Source organism: Copadichromis virginalis, linkage group LG14 (assembly GCF_057382275.1).
Source record: "Copadichromis virginalis isolate Kocher_CV1m ecotype Utaka linkage group LG14, C_Virginalis_male_GT1.1, whole genome shotgun sequence".
Classification (NCBI taxonomy): domain Eukaryota; kingdom Metazoa; phylum Chordata; class Actinopteri; order Cichliformes; family Cichlidae; genus Copadichromis; species Copadichromis virginalis.
This window is the reverse complement of record NC_140631.1, coordinates 19,668,273-19,695,211: the sequence shown is the minus strand read 5'-3', so window position 1 is coordinate 19,695,211 and position 26,939 is coordinate 19,668,273. Positions and strand designations below refer to the sequence as shown.

The following is a 26,939-nucleotide window of genomic DNA, read 5'->3' as shown; positions in this document are numbered from 1 at the left end:
AGCGTATCACAAACAGACACAAGATGCAAGTTTCTCTGCTTCACACTGTCTCAATCACACCCTTTTACCCATGATAATTAAGAGCCAAACCACCCCGTGATGACCACTGGTACACCACACAAACAGGAAGTAGAGAAGAGGTCAGTGAATGAAAGGAGGAAGCGCTGGCAAACAGCAACAATGCAAGAGGAGGAAACCCTTCCATTATAAAAAGGAACAGACCCCTGCAGTGTGCTGTTCAGGGTCATGACTAGTGGAATGGAAGACAATAGGGGAACAAGGCCGCTGGCTGACCAGCGTAGGTGTGTTGTGTCTGTGTGGCTGAGATAGTAGAACGTCAAGGGTCAATGGAGACACGAGCAAAGCAGTGGCAAAACAACAATGAAGCGCATGATAATTCAAACCCCAGTGCTGAAGTACAGAGTTCACAACTCCTCAATCTTTTTGCTCAAGTATGTAAAGTATATGAGAAATGCAGTAAAACCCTTAACTGACCTTTGGCCAAACATTCAGTTGGCTCCGTTAATTTTTTTCATTCTGTTATGTCTCTGTGTGTATTTGTATGTATATAAAAATACATATATGTTCAACTGTATGCTATGCGTGTGACAGATGGGGAAAAAAAGACACCCTGTTTTCACATAAAGCAGACTGTTCAGCTGTTAAGCGATGGACCTCCACCCAGTTTCAATGAAGCATCATCACAGCAGCAGCCAGACACTTCCCAGAGGAAATCCTTTGCCAGGCCAGACACAACAATATAATTATTATCACAATGTACCATCTGCCTCTGTTTTTTGACAGACTGAGTCAGTATGTGTGTACATATGCATATTTACTCTATGGCTATATGAGTCATGTGAGTTTTTATTTTCTTAATTGCTAAATAGAACCGTTTAAGGTTCAAACATTCTTACTTCAGTCACTCATGTTTTCACGGTACTTTGCATGCAATACATGTTTTTTGCAGAAATGTAATTAACTCTGGGGGGGCGGGGGGCTGAGGAGACAAATGCCGCTGACAGAGGAGACAAATCATACCTGTGGGTGAAGAACAACTCTTATCTTGAGAGGCAAGTCCTCAGATAAAAAATGACAAGTGTAATTTTGACAAAAAAAGAGCACAGGGTCTTTAGGCCTGCAATGGATCACACATCAATTACTATATTTGGATAGATTTTGACAGGTTTAAATGTGGTACATAAGCAGGTAATGGTTTGGGAGATAATGGAAATTTAACTGGTCTGAACACTGCCATACTGTCAAAAAGATAAATTGCCAGGTCATGAAAGGGGCTTAAACAAAAGAGGAATATTAGTTGACAAGCATGCATATATTTAAATTATTATTAGCTTACTTTCTTTACTGCAATCCATCATTTTTAGGTGAGATTACAATGTTTATCTGACATGTGAGATTGAAACTAATCACTGCTAATGACTGAAATAATTGATTAAAAAATACTGAGCTGGTGTGTGGCAGTGAGAAGGGAGGAGGCAAACGTTGAATTATCGGTAGCGTATAAAATACCGAATTACCATTTGTGCATTCAAATGAATCCTTGAAAAGTTGTGTGTTTAATTATATGTTGACACAAACGGTGAACACCATCTTCACAACGTGAAAAAGCGGTAATACAACACCTTGGCATGCCAAGACCTAAGCACAAACTAGTCCTTACACACCAAGGAGGAGGCTGAAGTCTCCAAGGACTTGGCTAAGCCAGGGGAGTATGTAACATGGAGGGCAATGTCCAAGGCCTTTCACCTTGAAGCTGTTAACAGTCAGGCCTGTGATCCCAAGGCCTGAGTTAAAGACCCCCTTGGGTTTAGGACCGTAACCAGAGAGTTGGAATAACAGAGGGGGCAAGCACCATGCAGTGATGTGGTGGGCTCAGTCCTACTCCCTGCTCGGGGCCTGGAGAGAGGTCACAGGGTAAAACTTTTTTCTTTTTTGCTGCTTCACTCCATCTCTCCTTTTCTCACTCTTTTTGACTCTCTGAAACTTAGATCAGTTTTGCATAAGGTTAGAAAGAGGTGGCCTGCTGGGGCTGGTGGTAGGTGGACACAGTGGCTTCCTTAGTCTTAACACATTTATCACTGAAAGCCTTGAAGGTGTGGAAGGAAAAAAGCAGCAAGTGTGAAGTGCATTTTTGTGTCACCGTATATGCATTGTAACTACTTTCTTCAATTGTTACAATTATTACACACAATATGCTCAGTTTCGTGTTTTCTTCTTCAGACACAGGTGATTCAATTTTAGCTTCTGATTAAATCCCACTTTTATATTTGGCCAGCTGCACCATTTAACCTCAATATTTAATATGAAATAATCTCAAATTTTAACAGCATAAAATGTTTTCAGCTAATATATACATGTTTTTTCCATACAGGTATTTTCCTACAGAACAGATTTGATAAATAGATTTTAAAAAAGTTTTGATTTTGTTTTCGTGCAGCACATCAGCAATTCTCTGGGCTCTAACAGGAATGAGGTGAACTTGTTGATTTACTCAGTTTGAGAATTTCAGACTTTGCAATTTGCTCACCAGGGGTCTCAAACTCGCCCGGGAGCCACTTATGGCCCATGTCACCCCGATATTGCCGTGGAGAATTATAATGCGATTTGGCCCCTGAGCTTAATTCTTTTGTTAGGGAGAATTTGTTTGTTGTTGAGTGCAACGTTAAAATAAGTTCTTTAAAAAGCAAAAAATGATTTAATATGAGCAGAGAGTACAAACATGTTGAGGGATTGGTTGTGTTAGTTTAGTGAGAGAGTTGTCTGTAAAGAAAACAATTTTGACTAGCAGTCAAAAACGAATGTGCACACTTATGTCTGCATTTTTGTTTTGTTAAATACGAACAAAATGACAGCAGAAGTGCTGCCACGTGTTTGGCAAGAAGGAGAGTAACAATTTGTTTAGTTGGTAGTTCAATGAAAAAGAAGGCTTCAGAAAAACAATTGTGTTCACATTTGCAGTTTATTTGAAATTTTTTTTAAAAAACCAAACAAACACTACATTTTCTTGTTTGGTGGGGGGTTGTTTTTGTACTACTTGAACACTAAAGTGTCCCTCCAAAGAGATGACAGCAGTGGGCCACAGCTCATTTAAGTTTGAGACCTTTGCATTGCACCATCAGTTCCAAAGCCAACAAACCATGCACTTAATTTCCTTACAGAAAGCAGCCCCTTGCATAGCTAAAACTATCACTTTGAAAGACGAGTTTTCAATTGTGTCATGAAGACGAAACGTGCTTCTTCAGAAGAAGTGACTTGGGTGAGTGACGATTGAAAACATTACGTCCAGATGAACAGAATCAGCCTTTTGGGGCATAAGTAGGAACATGTAGACTAGAGGTTTCTACCGAATTGCACCCTTGTTAACAACTAACTACCACACCACACCTCATCTTTGCTAGTAGGCAAGCTTTATTTACAAATTTGTTAGCTAAATTCCAAGTTGTTTAACATAATAAATAATCTAGTATCGTGCTAGCTGATAAAGGTTCTATGCATGGTAATATTTGTAGTAACATTAGACAAAACAACTAGGTTTAACTTGGCTGTGTTATTTGCAGCTCGCATTCAACTGTTAGTTTTGAAAAGAGCAGGCTGAATAATTTACCGGCGACTCAGCTCTCAGGACAAATAAGCTGAGCCACCATAGCTTGCAATTCAGGTCAGCTAACTTATGCTCACATTAGCACAAAAAAGGTAAAAACATTTAGCCAGACAGGCGTTGCCAGAGAAAACTGGCTGGCACGATTCACTCTTGTTTATTGACCTATTACCCCATTAATGTTTTAGTACTACAGAACAGAACTATAAAGTGCTACCAAAACCCCCAATTATATTTAACATGCATTATGTCACTATCAGTGGACATCAGGGACAGCTAAGTCAATGGAAATATTACTGTTTCAGAATAAAAATGAACCATCAGACTTACTTTAAAAATGGGTCCGTATCACGCATATGTTGCTTCATTTTTATGTCAACATAAGGTGGATTATGAAGCGGTTGCAATGTATGCAGGCTACTTTAGCACAAGTTGTCATTTAAATTCATAATAAACACACTTTCGGTTTCACATCACAGAACGAGGATCAGAGTATGCAAAGTCTAATCACTTAATCCTCGTAGTCTGTCAGCTCAAACCCTTGTGTATCAGTTTAGTTAAACAGAGGAATGGAAAAATTTAAAGGTCAAGTTGAGCGGCGGTTGATTCAGTTCACACAACTTTGGTAACCTGATTTTTTTCCCCCTCTTACCTGATTTGCTTGTGTGAATTGAAGTGAGGTTTAAATAACCCTTAAAAAAAATCTCACACCTTCAAGAGGGTTGGTAAACAAATGCTAAGCATCCCATGGGTGTGGAGCTCGGCGAACCGCAGAGCCTTATTTGCTCCTGCTTGTCTCAGCTTGCGGCTGTGTATTTCTGTCCTTCTGAAGATGCAAAGGTAGCATGGTAGGACACACATCAGTACACACACTTTTGTGCATACACCCTTGCAGAAGAAACACACGCACACACACATATGCAAACACAGCGTACTTAAACACGCAGAGCCCTGCAACAAAGCAACCAAAAATAACAGGCACCTGTTGCTCAAACCACAACGTCTACAATGAAGCCAAATTAGAGCGTCTCCCTAGCAACGGTAATTTCAATCACAAGCTGCAGCAAGCAGCCTCGAAAACAACCCCATTTAAACATCGCTGCTATGTGAGTCACCTGTAAACAATGAATAAACATGTGCATGCATGTTTAGCCAATTCCTTTATTTCATGAAAGTGGATGTACAGCCTAACACTGAATGATATGTGACCCTCTGAGACATCTGCCAAACCCCTCCACTCTTTGAGGGTAAAAGGAAATCACGCTACCATTAGTGGCTGAAACATGATTGCAAGAATTTCATTGAAGTGTTACGATAAAAAGCTTCCCAGCCACAGACGGCAACTACTCAGACTCTGACCGAGTGGGCTGCTGTGTTCATGTGTTGTAGGAGCTCCTCTAGTGGTCGCAAGCAAAACCTTCAGGAAGTTGATACGTTTTAGCATCCACATTGTGTCTCAATGAGAAAAGCACATTTTTTGATTGCCTGTTTAGGCCGTTTGCAACGGAGACAGGCGTGCAATAGGCATGTTGTATTTACACCTGATAGCATTGTCTGAGAAAAGCAATAAAGGTAAATACATGTGCATGACACCTATATAACTTAAATCCAATTCAAATATGCAAATGGGATGGGAAAAATATTTTTTACACATTGCTAATGAGGGCAATTTACCATTATACACATGCCTTTTATACATATATATCTCTTCTCATGAACGCAAGAAGGAGGCAGCTTCTTCACAAAAGAAAACTTAATCGGAAGCACATGTGTTGCCCTGTGCAGGAGTTTAGGATGGTTTGGGAGGTGGGTGGGGGGTGTAGGGTGCTGCTGTGAATGAGGGTGTTAGTGATGGGAGAGAGAAAAACACAAGAGGGGGGAAAAAAATCTGTTTGTGGGGGGTGGGAGCGAAGGCCTGGCGGTTGGGAGGGCATGAGAATATAAACTCCGACGTAAGTGAGGCGATTTACTCAAGCCTGGGAATTCAATGCGGGGGTGGAGTTGGGGGGTTAGTGTGAGTGGGCTCAATTTAAACCACATTGCTATCATAAATAAGACATGTCTTCTTTCCGTGTCTTCCTTTTTTTCTTTTTTTTTTTGCTTCCCTTTCTCGCCAATACCACAGTGATGTACAGCGTCTGTCACTCAGAGCAGCCTGACATTTGTCAGTATGCAGATGGCTCCGATAGCACAAGTGCACCCGGTTTGTTTTTAATCACAGTCCGGCAGCATTAAAGGTACAAGGGAATATAATTCAAAGTTGGATAGGATAACGTGGATTTGTGCAGTAATTATGATTCATAATGGCAGTCGCCTTGTAACTCCCATTCTTCTCCTTAACAAATTGAGTGGAAATGCTTCCAGCTTGAAAGACCCTTGTTTGGATGATACATGAAGCTACTGTAGCACGGACTCTTCAACTAAGCAGTTTTATTTCAGTCGTCACCCCCCTCCTCCACCCCGCTTGTTGCTGCAATAGGAGAATAGGAGACCAACATGAGAACAAAAGGCCATGGGACTGAGCTTATATACATTTCCTCTGTGGCTCAGTCAGATTTATATACTTTCATAGAAGTGGACCCAAAATGTCTGGCTCAGGGCCTGAAATCCCATCCTTGTGTTTGGACAACATCCAGGAAAATAATGTCTTATCATAAAAAGGGCACCTTTTTTTCTTGAAATGTATTATTATAAATTACAGAGGGTAGGCAGGTGAAAGAAGAACAGCATAAACACTGAAAGAGCTGAGTGATGAGCACATGGAAAGTGGGAGCAGGATGAAGATGATTTTTTTTTTTTAAAGGAAGCTGTGTACAAGGATGCTGAGGATGATGGGATCAGGAGGAGAAAGATAAGCGTCTCAGAGTTTCATGGGGAAACAGCATTGACTGCGGCTTGAAAACGCGGGGGTCACGTCGCTGTTCTCCACCTTTACTTCCACTGAAAGATGTTTGTGCCTCTCCCACCCTTCCAAATGGTGCTCAATTCTGGCAGCACCTGAATACTGGGTCTCATCAGGGCTACCTGCCAGGGATTAACTAGAACCTGTTACCCCTCTGTGTCAGATGAATGAGCTCTGTCTCTCTTTCTCTCACCCACACCCACCAAACCATGCACACACGCGTGTATTGTAAGAGTCTGTAATAGGAACCAGCTGGGCTTTCAAGGCTGCGCAGTAGGCCAGACAGGCCCATTCATAACCCTCTAGTGAGTTTTAATGAAGGTGGGTTCAGGGGCAGCAGCAGCGTGGAGGGGAAATGATGAAAGAGGGCAGACGGTCTACTCCTTCTTCCCCATGCTCTCCACCTTCCAGTCAGGGAATGTACTGTACTCAAGCTTGAGTAGGTGAGAGGTTCACCTTTAGCCCAGTCATTCAAACTTAGCTGCTGTAACCTGCACAGAGTGAATGAACACTAGTACGTTTGGACAAAAAGCTGAGACTGGAAATTGAGAATAGTTTCTACTCACTTTAAATTTTTATAAAAAGCACCAAATATACTAAAAAAATAACTCAAACTGAGTCACACTTAGGCATGCTTTGCAGCCCACATATAAAGGAAGTTATTGTAATTGAAGGTATTGTTGAGTTTGTGTAAGTCTTTGAGGTAGCACATTTCATTCAAGTGATGTGGATGTAATGATGAGCTTCACAAACACAATCCATAAATACACAGTAATCAGTGTTCGCTATTGAGACACTATTGAGATCTTAAGATTACAAAGCAGGAATCAGATCCGTTACGGATCATTCTATGTGTGATGGAAACCTTGCACGATGGGTGCATTTTGGGATCTTTTATTTACCTATACATCAAAATCCATAATGAATGCCAAATGCTATGTGGTGCTATGGAGATTTGAAACATTTCTTCATTTGCATACGAGAAAACAGGGTTGTTTCAAGGAATGGTCACCTCCATCTTGGTTTTTCTCAGGCTCGATTGATGGTGCGTAACCTGAGCCGGTGAAGTAACTGTGAAGAAACAGCCCTTTTACACCCTGAGGTCAGGCTGACGTGAACACCAATAAACCGGGCACTGGCACACATTCCATTGTAAAATGCACAGATAAACAAAAGAGCTATTCTAAACCAAAAGTGTAACTGTCTGTATCCCAAAAAACTATTATTATTGAAAGGTTTTGGGGGGGAAATATGGAAAGAAGCTGTCTGGTTTTGGTTACACAGTATGGCCAAATTTCAATAGTTTAAATAGTCCCACTTTATATAGTGCAATAATAAGATTAGCATGATATATTAGATAGTAAACAGTGCTAGTCCAGTGTGATTTGGCATAATGATACTTAAGTCACTGTAAGGAAACATAACCAAATATGTGCTGTATGTTTCATAAGAATTTTTGCTCTTTGTAGGTAATTTCCGCTCTGAGCTTGACGCCTTGGCGTCACACTGTGTGGGTGTTTGAGGTGCAGCCCTAAAATGGTTCAAATCATTTCTTACACATATAAGTTTCATTTTCTATGATGGAGGCTAGGTGTCAGATTCCCCTGCGGCGTGGTGTCCCACAGGACTCTGCTCTTTGGCCTCTGTTATTTATTTCATATTAGCGACCTCAGAGAGAGAAATGATTGAAAGTTCTAATATCTGTACTTATTTGCTTATGATATCCAATTCAAATAATCTGCAAATAAGTGTTAGTATATAGACTGGAGGGTACAGTCTCACACACTGACACAAATCAAGACTTCAAAGCAAGTTATTCTACTGTAGAAACATGTGCAGATAGAAATGGTGGCTTGCAGCACTGTAGCTGCAAGCCTGAGTGCTCTTCACTGCTTTTGTTCTCTGGCTTCTCGACTAGGGTTGGCTAGCTTTGTGCTAGCATGCTGTCTTTGCAGATGTTTATTAAGGGCTGAAGTTGTGTTAGCCACGTCGCCCTGCCTTTTTCATGCTCTGTCTGTTCACTTGAGGCTGGTTAACTCTGTGGACTCTAGAATTTCAGGCATTAACATTTGTTCTTTATTTGCATCTTGATGAGGACTAATTAGCAGGTAACTGTGTATATGCAATGCACCCATACAGTCTTTAGTTGCAGCTTGCTAATGTTAGCATGAACTCATAACTCACATTATCTTCTTCTCCAAACATGGCCATGTCTGGCTCGAGAAACACACCAAGATGACAGCAAATGAACCAGTGGGTGTTATTACGGTGGATATGACCATCATTCATGTACAGTCTTAGGGTGTGAGTCGGGTAAACATTATGTTGTATGAAAAAAATGACAATGTGGCCACTTTCAAGAGTAAATTTTAGCATAGGCACAAGTTTCATAAAATTTACATGACTGTTAACAACTGTCCTGGAGGAGATGAGTTGGGTTTTTTTTTCCATTTCTTTTGGCTTCATTGAAATTAAGTGGAAGTCCACAGCAGAGCAGGCAAACAGTCTCATTAGACACACACAGTCATGCATACTAACTACACTCACACGCACACAAATGCAGTACACAAATGTTTTTGGTGGGCAGATGGAAAGAAATCGGGGGGTATGTCACAAACCTCCCACGCTCTTCACTTCAGCCTTGGTGGCCACACAGCCTTTGATATTTCCCACATAATAACTTGGTGGTTTTTCAGCTAACCCCAGGAATGTTCATATGAAACAAATAGCACAACGCATGACTTCGTTGCGCAGGCTTTTGCTTGGTTATGATAATGATGCAAGAAATATTTCAACAGTGTAGAAGCTTGATCTAATCTTGCTTTCACCTTTGTAAACCATTGTGGGATTAAAAGAGAGTTTGCGTAAGCATAAGCCTGCCTCAGAAAACTGCTGAAACATTAGCCATGCTTATCTATGATGCTATGTAAGCAAAAACGGATTAGCATAATGCTACTTATACCACCTGTCATATTATGGAGGCCACATATTAGGCCACATATGAATAACAAAAATACACAAGAAAAAAAATACTGATTCAAATGCCAATTTTAAATAACCAGATGTAAGCTGATTAGTAACCATGCGCCATGTTGTCTTTTCCTCTTGCTGGACTCAGAAATGCAAAAATTGTATGATAATGGCATCATTTCTGCATTTCTACAATATACCATCTAGAAAGGTACTAAAGCATTGCACGCCCTTAGCAAACTGGGTGTGGCGATATACATTTTTATCATACAGGGCTGAGACTTGAGTGAGCAAGAGGTCATTTGTAGCTGAAAAGAAGATGGCTCTCTTGCTCTTATGGGTTTTCCTCTCTCATCACCATCTGCATGCTGAAGCACCATTCAGTCAGGCTGACGGCCAAGAATGTGGGAGCAGCTAGGTGGCGTGCTGGGTGATTTCCTGTCTGAGGGGTCTTCTCGTAGTCGTAACACGATCCGCCTTCAGTCCAAAAATAACCAATGTCCCTGCAGGAGATGGTGCTGCATAGCTCATGGGGCACTAAGGTAGCCTGACATGCTTCCTTCCTCAGTGGATCCTGAGAGGATGGAGCTGGTAGTGGCTAAGATTTTTTTTCTCTTTTTTCTTTTTTTAGCTGGAAGGTCGTGCAGGGCACCTTTTCATGTGCGCAAAGCAGGTGATTCTTTTCAGAGACCACAGTTATATTCCTGTAACAACAATGAGCCAACCTACTTCTGCTATTTACTGCTCTTAATTGCTGCTTTCATGACTTACTAGCTGCACGCTATTATCTAAAAGTTTCAAAAAGGAAAGGGAGTGAAAATCAAAATCAGCATAATCTCACAAGACCTTAAATGAAACCGACATGCCACCATGTTTATTTTCGCATGAATGTCAGATTTGGGCGCTGTGGTTTCACAGTTTCCCTGCTCTGTGACCTCAGTGTGCACCAGCATTGCGAAGTCAGAATGATAACAAATCAACACTTTAGATACCTGTTCCACATGCAGGAGAGATAGGCAGAAGGAAAGAAAAAAAAAAGAAAAGAGAGATAGGCAGAAAATTAGCTAGTGATGGATTTTTATCACAAACGACTCTAAGACTGGGTGTGGGAATTGCATCAAAGATCATAGCTGAGGGTAAAGAGGGAAAACAGATAGCACACTTTGAAATATCTGACCCTAATAGGCCGATTATTTCCATGAGCGCTTTGCCTCTCCATAAACAGAGCAGCATATTTGTGCAGGTTTGTCTGTGTTGTTTCAGAGAGCCTAGGCTCTCCCGGTGGGGGATATTTCACGGGTTCATTATGCAGCAATTTGGGTATCTGGGCTAGTATTTTTTTCCCCTTTTTTACAGCACCTCACAAACCACAGCTTAAGAGATAGCAACAAGGGTGGAGACCCATAACCAATACACTGGTTTACTTTGAAGAGGATCCACCAGAGTAGCGTGGACATTGCCAGTAGCTCCACAAGGAGCCAAAAGGAATGAGGTGGAGGAATACCTTTGAGAGTTAAATTGCTGTACACGGGGAGGGGGGACTAAACTGAGAGTGTCTCAATAATGAAATAAATCTGCCCACAGCTTTTTTTGTTTAATGAACGTGGAGCTGATTTATTTTCCGTATGGCTCGGCAGATTTTTTTCTAGCGACAGAACAGAGCGCGCTCTGTTCAGTGCCGTGCCCAGCAACCAGGTGTGAGACAGACGGCGTGAAACAGTTAAAAGTAAACTGAGTGCAGTGAAAACGGTTGTGCTTCAAAATTTTGTGGCCCGTTTTTTTTCTCTACTAGGCTTTCCAGGAGAAATAGATTTGCTGCGGCAATCACAAACAGTCTGGTTTTTGTCGCTGCTCAGTTCACCAGCTACGTGTTTGCCACATATCTGAACTGCTGTCAAAACAGGTAGCCTCTTTTTTTCCATATTTTCTGTACAAAGCCCTCTTCTGTGGACCTGGAATACAAATGTGTCCTGATAGGGCAACACAAATCAAGTTTTAGACAATGAATATCATGTGAAATGTAGTTAAATGACAGAGAATAATGACGCAAGCCTTTGAGAGAGAAAAAAAAATAGAAACCCACTATTCAGGATATAACACTGAGAGAAGAAAGAGATAAAAAGAGAATGTGAAAGAGGGAGGGACATGGAGGAGAGAGAGATCGCAAAAGCTGAGAAGAAAGAAGTACAAACAAACAGCGAGGAGGGAAATATCATAAACAGATCTACTGAGACTATCAACCAATGTAAATATGAAAAAATGCCAAGCTCAAGTACATGAACCCTTGTAGGAATGAAACCCCCCTTTGTGCCACAGTAACCTCTGTTTATGAAGACAAGCTATGCTTCTCAAAGGAGCCTTGGGGGACACCATCAAGTACGGTCAGTATTTTAATGTTCTGCCCTCCCTCTGTCTTACCCAACAAGGCAAACAATATTCATCTTGATCAAAAACATTATTAGTTACACAGCAGGTCAGCAAGGACGCTGAGCTCAGAATGAAATGTTGAGATAAAACATTTTTCCATTAGACCGCACTGTAACACATATCATAGTAGTGTCCCGCTATCTACTTATGTGTTATCTTGATTTTTTTTTTCTCTTCAGATTTTGCAAAAACCCAGAAAAATTTCCACGGAGTTCAATTACACTCCACGCACAACCGCTTTCATACTTGCCCAAGCTTCCACTAAAACTGAAACTGTTCGAGTTTGAAGGTTTTTTTAACTGACAGCAGCCGGAGCATTTTGAATCAAGAGTGCATGACATGAACTATAAGTCAAGCTGTGAGTTAATGCGTTTTCATGAGTTTAAGAGAAGGAAACCTAAGAACTTCTACTGCAGGTTGTCACAGAGAAAATGACTTTCCCAGTTTGGTTCTATGGGATGGTGTAAAGTCTTAATGGGACACATAAGGACCATTAGAATCTCTTATATGGAATGCTGAAGTAATAAAAAAAATTCTCAAAAGGCCAACACAACAGTCCCAAAGATTAGAGAGAAAAAAACGTTATGACAAGAAGTTGATGGTGACTTTTAACTCCCTGATACTCCCCTTGTCATGCATTTTGTTGCACAACATCAGGATGGTTTACCCGGCATATTTGCTTATTGCTCAAATTAAGTCATGCTCCAAACTGACATATTGTTTCAATGCAGTAATGTGCAGGCAACCACCAAATATGGCTGGCAGACTTTCAACTATGCTTTGGAGATGGAGCAAATGATGGTTTGGCTCCCCTTAGACAGACAGTTTTCAACAATGAATCAAACAAGCTTAAATTGGACAAATTAGGAAGAGTGTGATCAGCTTAAGTTCATGGCTTGTCTTTGGCATGCGGCTCTGGTAAGAGACCAAAGAGAAGCACTTTTACTTCTTCTTCTGGTTTTTTAATGGCTTACTGCTGCCCTCTGTCAAGAAATAAGGGTTACTGCAGCAAGACATGAAAAACAGACACAGTAGCAAATGTTCCAAACCCTTTAAAAGGGAATAAAACGATAACAATAAAGTGTCCATCAGATAATTCCTGGTATACCGTTTCAGCCGTGACAGTCATTCCCTCTTTTGTCAGCCTGCGAGCCAGCTTCCAGGAATGCAACTGCATGCGCAGCACTTCTGCGTCCCAATGTGTATTTCATTTGGGTTTCTGTCTCAAACACACATGTGGCTCAAATATGTGGCCCAGTCCTCCAACAGAAACAGACTGCGATCCAGCGAGGTCCAAATGTGCAAGTCACTGGAACATGCCATGCTAACACTCAACAAAGTCAGACAGGGCCACGTGTTCAAAAATTCAGGGTACATTCTTCAGAAGCTCTGTCACAGCCCTCTGCAGATAAGTCGACAATGAATCAGAGGGTGTCTGACAAAAATAACTGCCTAATTAACAAAAAAGGAAATGTTTAACAGAGATTCAAAGCGACGCAAACATAAACGTCTGTTACCAAAGCAAATTGAGTCAAAAGAGTCACTAAAACCTCACAACAAAACTGAAACTATTGCTTGAATAACAGAAAGCCAAAGCCTAAACCACACTGTCAATGAGCCGCACATGAGGACCATGTTACACTGCTCTGCACATACCACCAAGAGGATAAAGATTTTGAATTATTTGAATTATTATTATTTGAATTGAAATAAAGTGGAAGAATTTTACATCCTGAACACCCCCCACCCCCATTTGCCAATTAATATACATTCATTATATAAATGTGTCTGAGGCTCTTCTGTAATGGTTTTGTCCAGAGGGAGCCCTATTAGAAGGGAGTGGCATCCCACAGAGCAGGGTGTAGCGTGACTTTATGGGGATTCAACCAAATACTCTTCACTAAATACACAACAGACTGTAAAATCAGACCTATTTGGTATGCTGTGTTTCCATATGTGTGTGTTGTTGCTGTTGTTGTTATTTATGAGTGTCCAGGCACTGTTTTTTCTTTTCTTTTTTTTTATCACTTTAGACTATAGAGAACAGAATGGCTGTGTAGACTTTCTCTATACACCGATATGAATATATGTTGGTATGTGTGTGATATACACCCCACCCCAGAAAGCACTTATGTTTGTTTTATCTTTACCTTGTTTATAGCTGGCGAAATGAGAAAATCGAGCTCAATCAAAGATAACACATCTTCCAAAGGCAGATAAAAGTAAGACTTACAACCCCCCCCCCCCCCCCCCCCAAAAAAAAAAAAAAAAAATCTGTGATAACTTCAATAAACTATGTAATCATCAGTAAAAGACTGAATCCACAAACACTGTGTGGGATTTAAGACAGCAAACATTCACCCTGCAGAAGGAACATTGAACAAGACACTGGAAGCAGACAATATCGGGTGGTTGTACTGTGGTCGACCTCGGATTTAGTTTTGGATGAAAAGCACACACAGAAATTCTCAAAAGACTATTTTCAAAAAATAAAAACGACTATAACTGCAATGATTGACGTTTACATATTCAGCCTAAAGCCCAGGGGAATCGCTTATTTGTTATGTCCGCCTATATTTTCACATTATCTACCATTCAAGGCTGAATTGTCTACCATGGCTGGTCTGAATTCTGCTTTGCATGGAATTTCACTTTAAGGAACTGTAATCCATAAAAATGTGATAGAGGCCCACAGGAGAGTTTAGAAACCAAGCCCAGCCATATAATTTACAACTTGGACACACTTTTTTGAAAAAGCTCTTTAGAGTGTCTGCTCTCATGACAGAACATATACAAGGATTTAAATGTACTCAGTATGTTCTTGCTATGAACTAAATAACAGGTCATACCGATTAGCTACAGTATTGAAACCACTTGCCTAATATGCTGTACAGTAGGTCCCCATCTTTCGGCAAACACAACTCTGACCCGTCAGACTATGGGCATAGGAGGTTTGAGGGTGTCTTGTAGCCCTGGCATTGGGATGTTGGCAGTGGATTGTTTGGGTCGTGTGGGTTTCAGGTTATGGCCTCCATGGATGAGTCTTGTTCTGGTGCATCCCATGGATGCTGAGGGAAATGTTAATCTAGGGTGTTTTTGAAGGCTGAGTCAACATCTGAGACTCTCCACAAGCCATATAGAAGCCTGTTGTAGGGTTATTTTGTGGGTGGGTGTTTAGGGGATAGGCAATGAAACACTGCATGGTCACAAGTAGATCAATAGCACTGGTCTTCGGTATGCTATTTTTTGTTGTTTTAATGTTGTGGCTGATCAATGTATAAAATATAAACATTAAGAATAGTTAAAGTAAGACTACTGAACAGAAGGCTGTGCCACACCGTTAAAAGTGCTAGTTGCTTGTCGTTTTCTGCTTCACTCCTATGATTTTTTTTTCCTTCAGAAAGCTTTTTACTCTAGCTTCATATTCCAGATGAGTTTGCAAGTTCTGGCATTATCATTGCCATATACTTTATTTTGTTTCCAGGTTACATTCAGGGAAAACTTTGTTTTTTTGGAAAAACAAAGGACAGAGAAGCATGAAGAGAGCCAGTGTGTGTGTGTGTGTGTGTGTGTGTGTGTGTGTGTGTGTGTGTGTGTGTGTGTGTGTGTGCGTGCGTGCGTGTGTGTGTGTTTGTGTGTGTGTGTGTGTGTGAGAGAGAGAGAGAATTATGCTTCCAAGGTATAGCAGGCTGCTTGCCAGATGTACTCCCAGCAGCTGCATAACAGATACAATGAAATTTTAGATCATTCTATAAATACCACTTACAGCTGCTTTAAGTTAAAGTCAGATGATTATTAAAAATGCTACAGATGAACTGTTTGTTAACAGATTTTGAGGAACAGTGCCCCTTTTCTCTGAAAAAACAAAAGCTACAAACAACAACAAACAGCCACATGGTAACAAAACTTGGGAAACGACACCTCTTCCTTTTTAACGTGCAAAAACTGAAGTTATTTCCTCTGTTTCTGTCCTTCAGCTTGGTAAAACAAATGGTTTGTGACAAAAAAGGAGTCATCATAAATAGGGAGCTGCTATGTTATTCATGTTTTTATTTTAAAGGTTTAACTTATTTTTTAAGTCTCAAACTGTGCTTGAACTGACACTTGATCAATAATGGAGGTAATGTAAAAATGAGCAAAATATTTATTTAAAATCTCTTTGTTAGAGATTAAATCATCATTTTATTTGAGCTGAACCATGAATGAGGCATCGCTCTGTCAAATCCAATCTTTCTAACATAACTTTCAGATCTTCAGAAGACAAGATGCCACCCATCCAGATGACAAGCAGCGGAGGTCTCTGCTCGGCTTTGCTCGGGGAGATGAAAAGTAGCTGCACAGTTATGTATGTATGTTGAGCTCAAGAAAAGAACTCATAATGAAGTTAATAGGAAAATGTCTTTTATACACATGTAAATAGAGTGTTGAAGGAATACTGGAACACAAAGCAAGTCTGAGTTAATGGATTTTAAAGGGATTATGAAGTGTTTTGCCTGGTTGCTTCATGGGGTCATGAGTCTCCTTTTTGTTGCATCAGCTTTACAAGGACTACATGGAGGTCATGGACATGGGAAAAGATGCCAAGTCAACCAGTCTTTGGGTTGAACACACTTTTAAAAAACAAAACACATCGTAATATGTAAAGAACAGAACAGATGGATCATCAGTGATTTCTGAAATGATATTGGCTAAATTACATATAGTGTTTCTACATCTGAAGAGGCTGCACCTCATGAGAGGCACATTATGACTGAAAATGCATTCATGTGGTTAACCACGTCCTGCTGCTGGTCATAACCAGCAGGACAGCAACTCACTTGACCTGAGTTGTGAGCTTATGAGCAAGTGCACAATCTTGCTTGACTGCGAGGTCACTCATATTAGATGCATAAGACATATAGTACTGTGTAAAAGTCTTCAACCACCATTGGTTTCCTTTTCTTTTGTTTGAAAAATGGGAAATGGGTGCAGTGATTTATTGATAGAGGCAAACGAACATGGATTCAGCTTATATAATATGACATGAAAAGATGTCCCTCTTTTCATATCATTAGTTCCAACTATATGTATTTTAATTTTGTGCAGTATACTGGGATATTTATAATTAGAGTTATTTGTATTTACTAGAGCAATTTTTTATATTTTGTAATATGTTGTAATATTTAAATTTGTGAAGTTGGTGACTGGTTTTATTATCTTGAAGCAACTGTGACCACATAATTTCCTCTGGGATTATTAAATCAATTATTAATCTGATTCTGATTATAAGGCTAAAATGAAAGTTTTTATTATTCTAACAAGCTTTAATTTTTTGCAAATTTGTCAGGAAGGCATATAAGCCACCTAGTGTTTGAATGAGATTATCTAACGTTTTGTTTGGGTCTAACTGTGTCACTGCCTTTTTTCAAGTTGGATCCCAAAATGCTGTGTTTGTGCAACTCCTGTATACAGAAGGTCAATGACAGGCAAGGGCTTTGAAAATGTAATTAGAATCCATAAAGTACATTGCAGCAAAAAGAATCTCTCACTTTAATATCATTTAATCATTCAGAATAACACTGGACCAAGACAGCTGAGCCTGTTTTGATTATTTTGTTACTAGACCATCTGTGAATGCTTGAGCTGCCTACAGGCTTGATTCAAGTCTCGTATTTCACCCTAACCTGACAGAGCTGACAGCAAGCTCTGGGGACTTGCATACCCCAAATGCCACTGTTTTGGCAGGGACTAGCTACAGGTAGAAATACATGGGAATACAAATAAAAATAGCTTCAGGCTATGCTTCAGGAGAAAATGGCAAATGTCTATATTGTCTACATCCATTTCATACAGATCCATTATATATATATATATATATATATATATATATATATATATACATATATATATATGCACACACACACAGCAGTACAAAATTATGGTTTTCATTAGTGGCAGACATGTTAACTGTCAAGGCCAAAATTCCACAGAAAAGCCACCCAGTTGATTGTGGTGATGTGGCTGGCTGTGCGAGGGGTGTGACTAATTTACCCATAAAGTGACACGTCTTCCTCGCAAGCTGTGAAGCTCAAAATATTCCGATGACTCTGTCCTTGTGTCACTAAAGTCTGCATTTATCCTCATGTTACTTTTACTCTTCATCTGCTCGATATGGATGCTTGGGTGCTCGTTCAGGAGGCTCTCAACTTCAAAACATGACACGAATACATAAATAAAACATCAGTGCCAATTTTTCACTCGCTAAGATGAAAACGATGACTTTCCAAAAAAAAAATAAAAAATTCAACCATCATCTTATACTCTAGCATTACTGACAGTGTGCTGAAGCCTGTGTCTGTGTGAATGTGCTAAAATTCTGTGGGTTTCCAGCTCAGTAAAAGCTAAGCTTCATGCAATTTGATTGATATTGGCGAGCAGTGCACTGAAAACCCTCAAACGGCTGTGTGCAGACTGTTACCTTAGCCTCACTCTCCACAGCTGTTTCCTGCCCCAAACTGCTGAAACAGTGGTTTAGCAGAACCAAAGGTGGGCCAACACAAATCAAGGGCTCTCTGCCACATGTGCGCACACACACAACAATGTGAGCATACCATCCCCACCTACCCGTAGACTGCTACTGGTCACCTTGCAGCACTTCCTTTTTGAGTTGGGTCATTTCCTCTTTCTTTTCTGCACAGGAATGATTTGGGCTTGGCTGAGGTTATAACTCAGGAGGGAAGAGGAGCAAACAAGGTCATGACTTCCTCCCTTTAATCATCTTCAGCCCATCACTCACTTACACATATGCACCCACCCACAACATACCTAGAAAGACATGCTGAAAGGTTTTTGTTCCCTTTTTAAAAAAACATTTACCTCAAGAATATGTGCACCAGTACTAACTCTGAAAGCCACATTTAACTCTCATGTTGCATACTTGTTTAAATTCACATCTGGGGAAAACAGGGCCTTGTGAAACTGCGGGGCTCATATAATTCTAAATAGAGGATCATGGCAGTTTAAAAGGCTGAACAACGGGTTTGTGACTGAATGTTGTCGGTTTAGCCTGGCAGTAGGAAAAATTCTTGAGTCATGGCAATGTACCCATTGGCATTTACCCTTTAGCGAGGAACTTACCTGATCAGGGATGGGTGAGAGCGTATAATAGGATAAAGTTTCACTGAGTTCCCAGATGTGCAGTCATTCACTGGCAGGAATGTAAATTTCTTTTTCCATGATGAAAATGCATAAATGAAACTTATTTATTTAGTGAAATGAAAAGAGTTTGCATGCAGAATCCAAGGGAAACAAGCGCGGACATTACATTTTGTGTCTTGCTCACTAAATATTTTCCCCTCCATCTCCGATGATGAATCAAAATAACTCTAAATGGACTCTGTTTAAACACAATCCCAGAACGCAGACTGCTAAGATTGGGCGGGGTGGGGGGGGATTCTTGAGAAACACTAGAGAACACTTCAAAGTAGTCCCAAATGAGCATACTCATAACTGGTTTGCTCCCCAAGTGTGCTCAGTGGAATCATAGCAAGAGTAAAGAAATGAGACAAATTGTTTGTGACAATTAGGCTGATGCCAGATACTGCCAGCTATGGCCTGCACAATCACTTGTCCCCATCAGCCAACTCTGTTTATCAGTAATTGCAATTTGGAAAGAACTCTGAGGCGATTAGGTCCAGGGAGTGGTCAGGCAGAGAGCTTGCCCAGCCCTAAACAACGGGGCAGTGTTTGGGTAGAGTCTGCACGAGGTCCCACTGAGAGAAAGAGCAGCAGGGTAAGAGAAAGTGTGAAAGGAAGGAAGGAAGGAAGGAAGCAAAGAAGGAAGGAAGGAAGGAAGGAAGGAAGGAAGGAAGGAAGGAAGGAAGGACAGAGGGAAGCAAAGGAAATGGCAAATATGCAGCATTGACCCCTACTTTCCTAAAACCTATCTGATCTTAACTCATCCTGTCTGATAAGAAAGGATAATTTTATCAGACTTTCTAACCTTCAGTGTTCTACAGAGTGCTTTGCAACGTGTTTCTCTTTGATCCATTCACAGTTTTCATGTAATTCTTCATTCACAAATGTGCATATGTGTTTGCATACAGCGAAGAGTTTTCAACCAGCACAAATACGCTCCCGTGGAGTCCTCCAAAATTCCAAATGCAAATTGCATGATGCCAAAATAATGTAAACTGTGATTGGTCGACTAGTGGGCCAAACCAGGAAAGGAAGTGACAGCAGAGTTTACTGGGAATGGGAGAAGTGTGAAAAAAACCCCATCAAAAATAAATATATACAGCATGAACATTGGCTGCAGTGGATACTTCATTGTTTCTAATGTAAGGTTTCTCTTCTTTTCTTTAAATTTGACAACAAATGGCTGGCTAACAGGCCAACGACAGCACGAGTATGAGTCTGTGTCCCACAGACCGACTGTACCACATCTTTTTTGACACTGACCCCATTTGACAACTGGCAGTCCATAGCTGCTCATGGACTGCCAGCATGGTACCACCGCTGAACCACAGTTACTCCTATAACGGAACTTATGGTTGAGCAGAGAGAGCACGTTTGCAGTCTGCTGGCTGGATGCCCCTTCTACCTGCTCTGAGCTCTGTTGTCAGATGAACTGATTGAATAAAGTCATTCTAAAAGGTGATTTAAAAATCGAACTTATTTCCCTGTAATACCTTAAGTAAGTTGAGTAATTACAGAGTTAAAGATTGCACAATTTAATTTGAGCACAAGTGCCTTTAGAGCCTCAGAGTTTTAAGCAAAAAAACAAAACAAATAAAACTTGTTACCAGTAGTGTCACACTGTTGGGCAAACTGCTAGTAAACTTATACGTCAGGGGTGTCAAACTCCAATCCTCGAGAGCTACTGTCCTTCAGCTTTTAGATGCATCTTGTTCCGACAAACCTGAATCAAATGAATGGTTTGTTATCAGGCTCTTCCCAAACTTGATGGCATGCTGAAGAGGTAATCCAACCATTTGATTCAGCTGTCTTGGAGTAGGGATGCATCTAAAAGCTGCAGGACAGTAGCTCCCAAGGACTGGAGTTGGACACCTCTGTTACACAAGAACCAGAGCTTAAGCAGACTGGGTTCAAACAGTAGTGTTTATGTGTTATTCAGAGCTCAGGTCTTTGATACTGTTTGGTGAAACTCCGATCTAACGGAAAAAAGCAATGAAACAACAACAACAGGAAAAAAAAAAAACTACGAGAAGAAATTAAACAGCAATAAACTGAAAATTTTAAAGAGCCATGTGCAATCAACATACCATACTGCAGGACCATCTAAAACAGTCTCCCTCTCTCTCTGTCTCACACACACACACACACACACACACACACACACACACACACACACACAGTTTTTCTTTTCAGCCCATCTTTCAAGTCATTTTTTTTCTTTGAAGCAGAGAGCATTAAAGGAACATGACTGTCATCTAGTGGACGTTTGCAGTAACTACAAATGGAGTGTTTGAGGTTCATAATTATTTTCGTCGCACTTGCATAATGATGTATCAGTGCATTAGCACAGCAGATGGTGCAAAACCAGCTGGATACTAGATTTCACCATCACACTCTCTGGCTCTTTAATGATTCTCAAACCTGTTTTCTTTCTCTCTTCTCACTCTGTTTTTTCCCTTTATGAATTTAACACATGCACATGAACACATAAATAAAAAAGTAATAATGATTGCAGCCCTAACTGCAGTGTTGTTAATCACTAACATATAAATATGAATGATAAATCTTATGTGACAGTTCTAGTTTTTGACTCAGTATATTAACTTCAGAGTTTTTGCAACACACCATCCCTGTGCTCGGGTGGCATGGGAAACTTAATAGGTAATCATCAATAGATGGATAAATGGAACACCTGAAAAATCACAGGGGAAGAAAAAAACACTACAGTGTTGTTCCAGATTATGTCTTTCAGCTTACTCCAGAGAAAACAAAACAAAGCAAAAACAAAACAAAATATGCTATTTATGTTGTTTCACTTCATTTTTTATTATTACTGAAACATTTCCTGAGGATGTAGTTCACATTAGTGTGGGAAGGGATTTGAGTCAGAATATCCACTGTCAAGTGGGAAACACTGGGGTTACTTAAGGCCTTTTGATGGCCTTCCTGCCCTTGATATACAGTAAGCTCAAAGGATGTCTGTGACTCAAAATGTGGATAGTTTCCTGCAGTGCTTCTCTAAACTGTGTGCCTACAGCATACAGTGGAATAGGAACAGTATGTCAATCGAGCAACTAGAGCTCAGTCCGCTGACATTAATTGAAGTTTTGCACTTAGGATGATGCACTAGATGAAGCAGTCAAGCTTCAGTAGGTAACTGTATTTCATACTTTATTTTCTTTCTTTTTTTTTTTTCAAATACATGAAGTTCTACCATGATTTGGACATGTGGTTCAGAATGTGTACCAGTATAAAGTAGGTCTTACAAATAAGTCTTACAAAAGGGACCTTTTGAACTCTCTTAGGCAAAATTTCTTCAGAGTCTTCAGGAATAGTTCTTCATTCTTCCTGAAGGACATCCAAAGCAAATCTTTGGATGTTTGCTGCCTTCTGTTCCATTTTCTGTTAAGATGATCTCACACTGATTCAGTCGCATTGAGATTCTTGCTCTGGAGAATCCAGTCTTGACCGGTAGTGTTGTCTATTCAGGTATGTTTTTCTGCATTGACAGTGTGTTTGGGATCATTGTCATGCAGAAACATTAAGCTGTTGCCAATTAGACACTTTCCAGATGGTAGGGCATGGTGGATCAAAATCTGACAATATTTTTTTCTGTGTTCATAATTCCATCAATTTGGCTCAAATGTACCCCAAAACCATTAGAGAAACTCCAGTGTGTTACAGATGGCTGTAGACACACAGTGTTGGAGGTCTCTCACGGCCTCCTCGGCACACATTGACCAAAAATTACAAATTTGGATATATCCCTCTATCAGACATGTTGCCACTGATTTTGAGTCCAGTTCTTGTGTAATCTGGCATGTTTCCCTTTCTTAAGAATGGCTTCTTGACAGCCAACCTTCCACTGAGACCATTTCTGATGAGGCTTCAGTGAACAGTAGATGGATCAACTGAAGGGCCAGATGCATCTCTTAGTTCTCGTGTCAGCTTTTTGCTGGATTTATTTCCTGTTTTTTAAGGATGTGACTTACATACACTCTTCATTTGCTGTAGCTGTTATGCTTGCCCAGTATGTGCTCTTTTCTGTCAAATTGTTTCATCTTTTTTTAGTATGTTCGAAAAAACAAACTGTATTTTTGCGACAAACTGCTATTAACAAAAACCTAAAGATGCAATTTAAAATAGAAAAAAAAAAAAAAGCTATCTTTTATGTCATCATCCCTTAGTTCATTTTCTATGCTTAAATGAATCCTAGGTCAGAGTTAAGTGGGTTAACAAACAAATAAAAACACATTCCTCAAAGTTCCTGAATGAAAAAAGCAGCCAATATAAAAAAAACAACAACAAAAAAACCACACTGGAATAGCTTCAGAAACACTGGAGAACTGATTTTCAGGGCCACCTTAAAAATGATAAGAAGGTCTGGCTCCCTGGAAACAAAATTAAAGAAATCGGTGGATCAAGACAGTAATGTATACAGTATTATGCAGTAAGCCGGTGTGTGATTTGCAATAAACGATTTGTCTTGATGCCACAGATTGGCATCCATAATTCACTACTCACAGCACAACAAACAGAGAGCAAATCAAAACCAGAATTGGTAGTGAGTTGCATCAGGTAATTTCAGATAGTTTCAGCAATTCCAATAAAAAATACAATATTAATGTGGAAATTGAATCTGAATTATTTCATGTGATCCATAAAGCTGGTCCCCTTAATTCATGGAAATTATCGCGTGGCGATCGTGGCTTAAGAGTTGGGAGTTCGCCTTGTAATCGGAAGGTTGCCGGTTCGAGCCCCGGCTTGGACAGTCTCGGTCGTTGTGTCCTTGGGCAAGACACTTCACCCGTTGCCTACTGGTGGTGGTCAGAGGGCCCGGTGGCGCCAGTGTCCGGCAGCCTCGCCTCTGTCAGTGCGCCCCAGGGTGGCTGTGGCTACAATGTAGGTGACTGGATATGTAAAGCGCTTTGGGGTCCTTAGGGACTAGTAAAGCGCTATATAAATACAGGCCATTTTATTTACCAAAAATAATAAGATTTTTCCTTTTTTGTCCTTTGTTACCTATGTACACACACACGCACACACACACACACAATTAAACAATTCGAAGCTCGCGCTAAAGCAAAATTGTGAACTTTCAATGTTCTCACCTAAAAATCAATTTAAAGTCAAGTTATGCTTCAGCAACAAAGCAAAGAAAAACAAACAAGAGGAAGACATCAGCACAGAATTGGAAAGTCAAATAAATCCCCCCTATCACTTTTAAACAGAGGGAACCAGTGAATCATGCCAGTGCCAAACAAGAGCTTGTTTTTGTTCCTATAATAAGATATTTACCTTTTAAAAGTCACCACTTGGCAGCAACATTGTTTCGAAATTGCCAAAGCAAGAACAAACCTAAAGAATGGTGCTTTTAGTTCAGTCCACCAGCTTACAGAACACGTACAATTGTCATTGATTTTAATGTAAGCAGTGTGGAACAGGACACTGGGACAGCTGTTTTGCTTATAGCGCAGTACATGTATGTGTGTATGCTGCCTCACAACTGTGTAAGTTTCAGCTCAGTATTTTGCACCCTTACTCCATACTTTGCCATTGTGCCAGCACATGTTGTTCATCTTTTCTTCCACTTAGCTTCATTAATGTGTAATCTGCTGTCTAATTTTATCCAGCAACAAATGCAACAAAGCTGAATAAACCAATCCAAATATTCAAACATGGACTTCTGCATATAACTTTATATTTTCTTTTTATATTTTTCACCTGTACTGTGTATCTTCCACCAAGTATTTTTTTGTATTTTTCCATTTGTGCCCTCTAGCCTTTGCCCTCCCCAGCCACCCCCCCCTCCCTCACACTTACTGCTCTTTCCTGTCTGCAGGCTGCCAGGCACAGATAAGGTGTCTTGGCAAGGAGTTGGAATGCTGTCCTTCGCCTCACTGAATGGGAATCCAAGAACCTGTGTTCACACTGTGTCGCTGGAACAATAGGACAGGGCAGAGGGATAACATTTGGGATAAAAAAGAAAGAAAAAAAATAGCAGACAAGAAAAACAAGTGAGGGACCATGGCAGCTTTGCCTGGCCTGAGCAAGGTCGCAAGCTGCGCCAGTTCAAAGTGGAGATTTTTATATTTCATTTAATTTCTTTGCAGATTTAAATAATATTTTATTATGTCTCATTTTGATAATAGGTTATTGTCAACTTTACCTTGAACCATAAATGCAATGCAAATGCATGAGCTCCATGTAATTTTGTAATCGCACTGCTTTGGAGTTCCTAAAAAGTATAGGATGTGTTGGTAATGATCTAATAGAATCAGCTGTGGCATTTGCCACTGCACAAAGCTGGCATTTTTTTCTTTGTTTGATTGTTGTATGTAGGTATAAAGAATAGAGGAGCATGAAACCATAACTTCCACTGGTGAGCTTTCAAAATCCGTTGAAGCAGAAGTTTAATTTTTATACAGCTTTAAAGCTGTATAGGATCAAATATACTGGACACTTACTGTATATTTCCATAGTTCTGACATGCCACTGAAGAATTTTAGATGTCAAATTGTGTACAGTATATGTGCATGTCTGTTGACAGCTATAGATGTGTACTAAACAGTACGCTATACTGAAGCAGAAGCTGCTAAACTTGCATATGGTGTGGCTGCACAATTTGCCATCACTCCATGTCTGATTTACAGTCAGACATGGAGCCAGGCACATGCACATGAACACACTGTGGGTAACTTTGTTCACATCCTGTCCACGTCCACACAAACACTTTCAAAATCACAATGCCCCACCTTTCTACAGTCCTGTTTCATTTTGTCAACCTCTCTCTTATTCCAGCTAGGATGATTTACAAATATGCAGCATATAAAAATCCAGTCTACAGTAAGGCTATGCTTATTTTAAATGTTTTTAAGGAGACACAAGGAGCAGTGAAGAAGAGCTGCTTGACAGTTTTACCATTATTCAATAACTTCTTGTTAAATATTTTCTATGGAATTATTACTGCAAATGCATTTCCAGCATGCAGCCTTTAGGAGGTGTTTATATTTGTTTAGCCTTGTTACCCTAAGTCATGAGTTTAGCTACTCGACTTAGTTCATAATATATGACTTCAGTTGTGATTTTTTATTCATCATTGTCACAATATTCTCATGACTTCTCCAATAAATAGATGATAAAGCTGTAAAAATTAACAATGACTGGTCATGCTCTCATTCGGTGAATGGGGCGCCTCTTGACTGACAAGGATTATCTCTAGATTAGGAGTAAACTGAGCTTTGAAATGGATTCTTGGAAATGCTGCTGAATGCTGCTGTTTCTGCTGTATCACATCCCAATAATGTTTCCATTAGATGAGGCTGTAATACTACACTCGACTTATTTCTCATCAAGTTTTCTCTGTGGGGAGAATGGCGAGGAAATAAGTGTGTTATTAGAGAGAAAACTTCTCTGGCTTCAAGACAAACTTGCAAGATAGACTCAGAAATTCCAATTATTGTTTTGTGTACCTGCTAAGTGTTAAAAATGTAGTGTCTTGTGCTTCAGAAATAACAGCATTTTTTCATACAAAAGTAAAAATATTGCAGGAACTAAATGGAAACACTAGCAGGTGTATTTAATGATTTTAGCACTGAATATTGATTTCTTTAAAGTAACAATGTGTAGACTGAAGTGCATAATCTTAGGTACGGTGGCTGGGGTGGGACAAACACCCTGGCCATCTTTTATGTATAATGTTTGTAGTAGGTTGTCAGTCCATTCTTATTCTCAGCTGTGAATATGTAGGGCGAGTTGTTAAGGATATTCTGAATGTTTCTGTTTGCAAGTACTGCTATTTTTGCCACTGTTAGTTAGTTGCTGTTAGCCACTGTTAGTTAAAAC

At 40.1% G+C, this 26,939-nt stretch overlaps 1 long non-coding RNA gene across 2 annotated transcripts in view; it reads right to left on the bottom strand.

Annotated features, from left to right (window-relative positions):
* The window catches only part of LOC146693833 (uncharacterized), a 48,721-nt gene extending 22,235 nt beyond the window's left edge, over positions 1 to 26,486 (bottom strand). For both annotated transcript variants that reach the window (XR_014923869.1, XR_014923868.1), the window contains exon 1: positions 24,918 to 26,486. This is a non-coding gene — a long non-coding RNA (uncharacterized LOC146693833). The remainder of the gene's footprint in view (positions 1 to 24,917) is intronic.
* Positions 26,487 to 26,939: the final 453 nt, after the last annotated feature.